The following is a 7590-nucleotide window of genomic DNA, read 5'->3' on the forward strand; positions in this document are numbered from 1 at the left end:
ATTCTTTACCAGCTGAGCTACCTGGGGAGCCCCCATCAACCTAGGACTGCCTTTTGGCCTCGCATTTGCCCCAGTAAACTATACAAATAAGGGAGAGAATATTCATACATACAATAGTTCAGCTCTCAGCTGGGTTCTGTGCTTATTTCATTGGCTTTCAAGTTCAAGTTCAAGGCTTGAGTTCAAAAGTCAGGTCAGAAGGGGTCCAGGGGACCCCTCCAGCCCTTCCTCTTGAGCCTGGACTCCCCAGATTGTCCATCCCTGGCCCTGCTGAGTCTCACCCAGAACCTGCTAGACATCCTGGCTTCTCTGTCGAGGCGTGGACGAAGGCCTCCAGGTGTTGGTGGGGAGGTGAGAGTGGGAGAAAGAGTAGAGGGAGGGAGTCGCAACATCTGGCTGGGAGGGACAGGAATGCACTTCTGTAAGACACCATCTGCATTGTGACAGAGTCGGGAAACCAGAGGAGAATGGGACCTGCCCCACCCTATTGCCTCTGGCGGTGGGCTCTATAGGACCCACCTCCACTCGGCCCTGAGTCCCCCTCCTTGTGTTCTGCCTAAACCCACAGAGAACAAAGGGAAACGATGGCTGAGCTTTGCAACATAACCCACAGGCCACGAAGGACTCTATTTCCCTGGCTAACCACCATATCATCACTTCTAATCCCTCCTATCTGCGGGGTGGGTGGGGGAGAATTCCTAAGAAATAAAATCAAAGTCATCTTTCTCTATTTAGCTTCCAAAAGGCTAAGCCGACTCTGCAACCCTGTTGCGCTTCTGTTCATCTGTTTTTGTCATAACACTTAAAGTGTGACTTTAGGGAAGTTTTTCATGTAATTCTAAGTTATTTGGGGAAATGTATCCACGGACTTGTTTCCACTTCAAGATGAGCTAAGGCGGCTTGACTGGCACTAGGAGACTGAGAGCTGGGAAATAAAACTCTGGGACCTAACTCTACTAGTTCTGTAAAAGGGCATCAAACCATTCCAATGCCCCACTTCCACATGCATCCTTAGAGGGGGGTGGCCAGCCAGATCCAGACAGCCACCAAGCACCACCCACCCACCTCCTGCCCCGCCTGCCTTCATCCCTCCTCTGTGTCTTGCTGTGGATGCAAGTGCGAAAAGGCTTCATCAGGCCAGATCATATTGCTTTCCTCCCTTTCCCTTTGCTTCAGTTCAGTTCAGCCATTCAGTTGTGTCCGACTCTTTGCAACCCCATGGACTACAGCATGCCAGGCTTCCATGTCCATCACCAACTCCTGGAGCCTGCTCAAACTCATGTCCATTGAGTCAGTGTTGCCATCCAACCATCTCATCCTTTGTCGTCCCCTTCTCCTGCCTTCAGTCTTTCCCAGCATCAGGGGTTTTTCCAATGAGTCAGTTCTTTGCATCAGGTAACCAAAGTAAAGCAAAAATACATCCTTTACATCAGGGGCTTACAATCCTGTACCTTTTATCTTTTTTTGGATGTGTCATGCAGGATTTTAATTCCTTGCTCAGGAATTAAACCAGTTCTCCCTGCAATGGAAGCACAGAGCCCTAACCACTGGATCAATAGAGAAGTCCCTACAGGGTACTTTTAGATGGGAGGAAAGAGAACCTATGAGTGTAAAAAAGTGAAAGTGTTAGGTGCTCAGTCGTGTCCAACTCTTTGCGACCAGGTGGACTGTAATCCACCAGGCTCCTCTGTCCATGGAGTTCTCCAGACAAGAATACTAGAGTGGGTAGCCATTCCCTTCTCCAGGTAATCTTCCCAACCCAGGGACCAAACCTGGATTTCCTGTGTTGCAGGCAGATTCTTTATCATCTGAGCAACCGAGGAAGTAATGTTGACACTTTAATCACGAGTTCTGTTCTGGACCTAACTAAACTCAAGGTTAAACAGAAGCCTGACCCTCCTCACAAAGTTCTCTGAACTCTTCCCAAACATAGGACCCAACTAGGGAACAGATCTTCTCCAGATAACCAATCGGTGCTGTTGCCCACAATATCAATGTAGTGAGGAGGCCATGGCTCACTCTGCAGGGAGGGAGTCTCTTGAACTCTCCTTCTGGCAGGAATCCTGAGCAGGGCAGAGCCCTGGTGGAGGGTGGAAGGAGGGTGGAGAATGGCACCTCCACCTTCTAATGTCTAAAAGGCAAGATCGTCAAAAGCAACTGCACGCAGGCTATGAAAAGCCTCAACACTCACCAAATCTGTGAAAGCATTGTCCAACAAAAAAATTCAAATGCATCCAGGAATAACACCCTTCTCATGAATATTCTTAAGGATAATATTTTCTGCCTTGTAATCCGTTTGTTGGGCAGCCATGAACTCTTCCTGAAGCTTAGGAGATGAACATCCATCCAGGGTGCCAGCCCTAAACATGGCGGAAGTCCCCCTTTCTCCAGCAAACTGCCCCCCACAATCCTAAGTGAGCCTGCTTCCCAGGCTGGTCCTTTTCCAAGGGTGATTGGTCTCAGGGGGACGATCTGCCCAGGCCTCCAGGAAGTTGACGCCCCAACTTCCTTTCCATCCTGTCATGAAGCAACCCCCAACTCCTTCTTACACACACCACCACTACCACCAGCAAGGAACCCCAGCCATAGCTTGGAGCTGGCAGGTAGGCAAGGCAGCCGTTCCCCTGAGCTCACTGGCTCCCAGGCCTGCTCCACCCAGTGGGCAGGACAGGTCCAGTCTTCACAGGGGTGAACGTCCAGAAACTGGGTGACTGGACATCTGAGCTCCAGTGCTGACCTGCCTGCAGGTACAGGCCAGGTGCCACACCCACGCCAACCCATCACAGTATCTATATATCCTCCTGGGCTGGGTTTTGCCTTAGGCCAGAGATTTTCTTTCTACCCATTGGGAATTACATCCTTATTCCTAACAAAAGATCTTTCCCCTGAGAAGATCCATGTTCTGGGTCTAATCAAACCTCCTAAATTCATAACTGAGGCCTGACCCTCCTCACAACATCTGAGTTCTTTCTGCAAACATGTAGGGCCCAACCAAGGAATCTAGAATGATCAGAAGACCTAAACCCCAGACCCCTACATAGAGATCAAGGGTCTCACCAGCCCCCTCACCCTCCCCTTCCTCTGCCTCCCTCCCACCGCCTGTGGTCCCTTGTCTTCGCATCTAGGAAGGAGTCGTGAGCTGGTGTCAGTGAATGAGGAGGAACCCAAAAGAGAAAAATTAAGAATCGAGTATTTTTGGAGAGGGGAAAAAAGTGGTAATATAAAATGTCTGACACTGGAGGAATACACACATACACACACACACACGCACATACACACACGCGCGCGCGCGCACACACACACACACACACACAGACAAATGGCTTCCTGTTGGAAGGGAGAGGGAATTGGTGAGATGAAAGCAGAAACAAAACTTTCCAGTGTACGCAGGTGGTAGGTTGCTTCAGTCGTGACCCACGCTGTGTGAGCCTATGGACTGTAGCCCTCCAGGCTCCTCTGTCGATGTGATTCTCCAAGCAAGAATACTGGAGTGTGTTGTCATGCCCTCCTGCAGGGGATCTTCCGAATTCAGGGACCGAACCCATGTCTCTTATGTCTCCTGCATTGGCAGGAAGGTTCTTTACCACTAGCGCTACCTGGGAAGCCTCTTTGAATACATACCTGGTTATGTTATTTTCCTTTGGTAACTTTATATTTTGAAAAGTGTTTTCTCTCAGTTAAATTATACCCGACTGTGTCTTAGAATAGCAAGTACCCTCCGGGCAGTCATATGCAGGTACATACCTGGCTATGAGCAGAGCCCTTGGGGCAAGCCTGCTGAGGCCTGTGCTCAGATCTGAAGAGATGCCAAGTGGTCAGGAGTCTCTTCAGATGTTGCCGTGTTTGGACTCTCCCAGCTCTGGGGCTGGGTCACGGCTCATGCGTGCCCACTCTCCACAGGCAAAGGGGCTTCTGTGCTACAAGTTTGGAGCAATTTTCTCTCCACAAGACCAGCAGGCAGAAGACTAAAGGGAAAAACAGTGTCAACCCACATAGGTTCATATAAGATAAATATTTTTTGAATTGCTTTCTGTTGTGGTAAATTTTCTATAACATAAAATTTACAGTTTTAAACATTTCGAGGTATACAATTCAGTGGTGTTAGTTCAATAGTGGATGTATTTATTTACCTATTTATTTGAGATATAATTGACATATAACACTGTATTAGTTTTAGGTGTACAACATAATTTAATGATCACTGCTATAAATTTAATGTCCATTACCACATATGGAGACACATTTGTTGTTTCTTGTGATGAGATTTTAAGATCTATTCTCTTGGCAACTTTCCCAAATGCAATACAGTAATTTTTAAAATACTTATTTGGCTGCACTGGGTTTTCGTTGTGGTATGTGGGATCTAGCTGCCTGACCAGAGATTGAACCCGGGCCTCCTGCATTGGGAGCGCAGAGTCTTAGCCACTGGACCACCAGGGTAGTCCTCGGTAATTTTTTAAAATACATAATTATTAACTGTAGTGACCATGCTGCACATTACATCTCCAGGACTTTTTATCTCATAACTGCAAATTTTACTTTTTTTAAGTTGATGACAAGTTCAAATGCATTCTAAAGCTCTACCTTTTTACCCACCTGCTCTCACCCCAACATGCTATATTTTTTGTGATATTTTATTTTATTTTAATTAATTTATTTTAATTGGAGGCTAATTACTTTATAATACTATAGTGGTTTTGGCCATACATTGACATGAATCAGCCACGGGTGTACATGTGTCTCCCATCCTGAACCCCACTTCCACCTCCCTCCCCATCCCATCCCTCAGGGTTGTCCCAGTGCACTGGCTTTGAGTGCCACATGCTATATTTGTGATGTCACAGTAGGTTCTTTTAACACTGTGCTTCTCTAGTTCATTTGCTAGGTTTCTCCCCTAGAGAGGGCAGTGGGGCCAAGGGCGCAGGATCTGGGTTCTGGTCTCAGTTTTCAACTAGTAAACACATAGCCTTAAGTGGTCACTTAGTCCCTCAGTTCTCTCATCTGTAAAATTAGGGATTTAGACTATTTAGACTATACAATTATTTCAATCATTTTGTTTTAGTAATTCACGTCCACTTTTTAAGGAGATTCTAGGCAAAGAAACTCAAAGCCAAAGTGCAAGGAACCTACTGGTTATCTAAATCCAATCAAGTAAATTCACATTTCAGCAAAGACAAAACTTCCTGGTTGTCAGAAATCTGACACATTTGTAACCTTCAGAAATGGGTATGTGGCAGAAAGTTCTAAATGAAGGCAAGGGGCCAGAAACCATCATTCTCTTGGTGAGCCAAGTGCTTCCCTCTGCAGCCATGTCCATAGCTTTGAGCTGTGTGACCCAACTCCAACTCCAACTCCAACCAAAGTGCTCCCAGGCTGAGCTAGGTGGGAAAAAAGCACAAATGGAGGAAAACAGTCATGAGAGAGCAGGGCTAACATAGGCAAAACTCTTCATTCAACTACCATTTGCTGGGGATGTAACACTAGGTGCTAAGCATTGTGCTAAGAGTTAGAGAGATAGAAATGAAAAGTACCACCCTTGTCCGCAAGTGGGTTATATTCTAGGATAGAAAATTAACACACATTTCACAGGTAAAATAATAAACTTTCCAGGTATTTACTTGCCCTTAACTAAAACGCAGAGTGGAGGAACTTCTCTGGCAGTCCAGTGGTTAAGTAAGATTCCATGCTTCCAATACAGGAGGCATGGGTTCAATCCCTGGTCAGGGAACTAAGATCCCACATGCTACGTGGCATGGCCAAAAAATTTAAAAAAGACAAAAAGCAGAGTGGATACTCAAAGAGTATACGATGGAGTCCATTGTCTTCATATTGGCATGGTCAAAGCCAGGGGCAGAGGGGTCCATCCGCCTGTCAAACGTGGCTTCATTACTTTAGGAAGTCGATACCAGCCTCAGCTTTTCTTTCCTGCCAGACTTTGTCCTCATGTTAGAAAGAGTGAAATTGCTAAGGACAGTGTTTTAGCTCAGGCTGACAAATTACCATAGATAGCTAGCTTAAACAGTAAACATTTATTCCTCACAGTTCTGGAGACTGGGACGCTCAAGATCAAGGTACTATCAAATCTGATGTCTGGGGAGGGCCCACTTCCTGGTTCATGGATGTCCATCTTACACTGTGTCCTCATGTTGTGGAAGGAACTAGAGAGCTCTCTGGGGCCTCTTCAATCCTATCAGGAGGGCTCCATTCTCATGACTTAATCACCCCCTAAAGACTGTGCCTCCTAATATTATCACACTATGCGTAGGATTTCAATATGTAAAATTGGGGGAGACAAAAGCATTCAATCCATAACAGATGGGTCCCAGGTCCCTGGAGCAGAAACCATTAATCAAGGCAATTTTTAGGTGGTAAACACAAACTGAAATTCAACCAGAGTGGGCACAGATATGTAGAGGATGTGCTAGAGCCTTGAGAAGATGGAGATACATAATGTGGTAAATTAAAGAGACAATAAAAAAGATAGACTGGAAGAGTTAATACCATTGTGAGGATCAGAGTCCTAGGGATAGAGGGCAGTCAGAGGTCACATAATCACCCTCACCTCAATGTACTGTCAATGCAAATAATTAATAACCAATCTAAAAATAGAGGGGCATTTTATTCAAGCCAAACTGAGAATTATAGCCCAGGAGACAGCTTCTCAGTAGCTCTGAGAATTTACCCCAGAGAAGCATGGTTTTCAGCAGTTTTATATCTTATCAGAACAAAGAACATCAAACATGACCGGGGTACATTCCTTCAAGTTTAAAAAAAAAAAAAAAAGACAGATTAGCACATCCAGTGAGTCAGTATGACCTTGGTGCCGGGAAGGGATCCTTATCATCAAAGGAATACTTGCATTGATGTCCCAGGAAGTGGGGCATTTATCTCTGTCTTCAAAACAGACATTCTTTACTTCTGGACAGCACGCCCTTTTCTTTAATGGTTAGAGCAGCTGTACAATATACGTGTGATGGAGCACAGACAGAATGTCCTAACTGGTATAAAGTTCAAGCCAAATCATGTACAAGCTAGAAAGTCTTTCTCAAATCTCAATATGTGAAAATTTCTTCCATCAACCATTAGAAACCATCTGGCAGGGAGTACTTCCCTGGTGGTCCAGTGATTAAAAATCTGTGATTCCTCTACAGGGGACACAGATGTGATCCCTGTTTAGAGAACTAGGATCCCTCATGCTGTTTGGTGCAGCAAAACAAAATACACATGCACGCTCTTTGGGTTTCGCTGGTAGTCCAGTGGTTAGGACTCCACGCTTCCACTGCATGGGGTGCAGGTGGAAATGGCAACCCACTCCAGTATTCTTGCCTGGAAAATCCCATGGACGGAGAAGCCTGGCGGGCTACAGTCCACAGGGTCGCAAAGAATTGGACACAACTGTGCAACCAACACACACATACACACAGGGAACTAAGGGGCTTCCCAGGTGGTGCAGTGGTAAAGAATCCACCTACCAAGAGGAAAACGCAGGTTCAGTCCCTGGGTTGGGGAGATCCCCTGGAATGGCAAGCCACTCCAGTACTCCTGTCTGGGAAATCCCATAGACAGAGAAGCCTGGCAGGCTACAGTCCA

The sequence above is a fragment of the Bubalus kerabau genome, chromosome 5 (genome assembly GCF_029407905.1).
Source record: "Bubalus kerabau isolate K-KA32 ecotype Philippines breed swamp buffalo chromosome 5, PCC_UOA_SB_1v2, whole genome shotgun sequence".
NCBI lineage: Eukaryota > Metazoa > Chordata > Mammalia > Artiodactyla > Bovidae > Bubalus > Bubalus kerabau.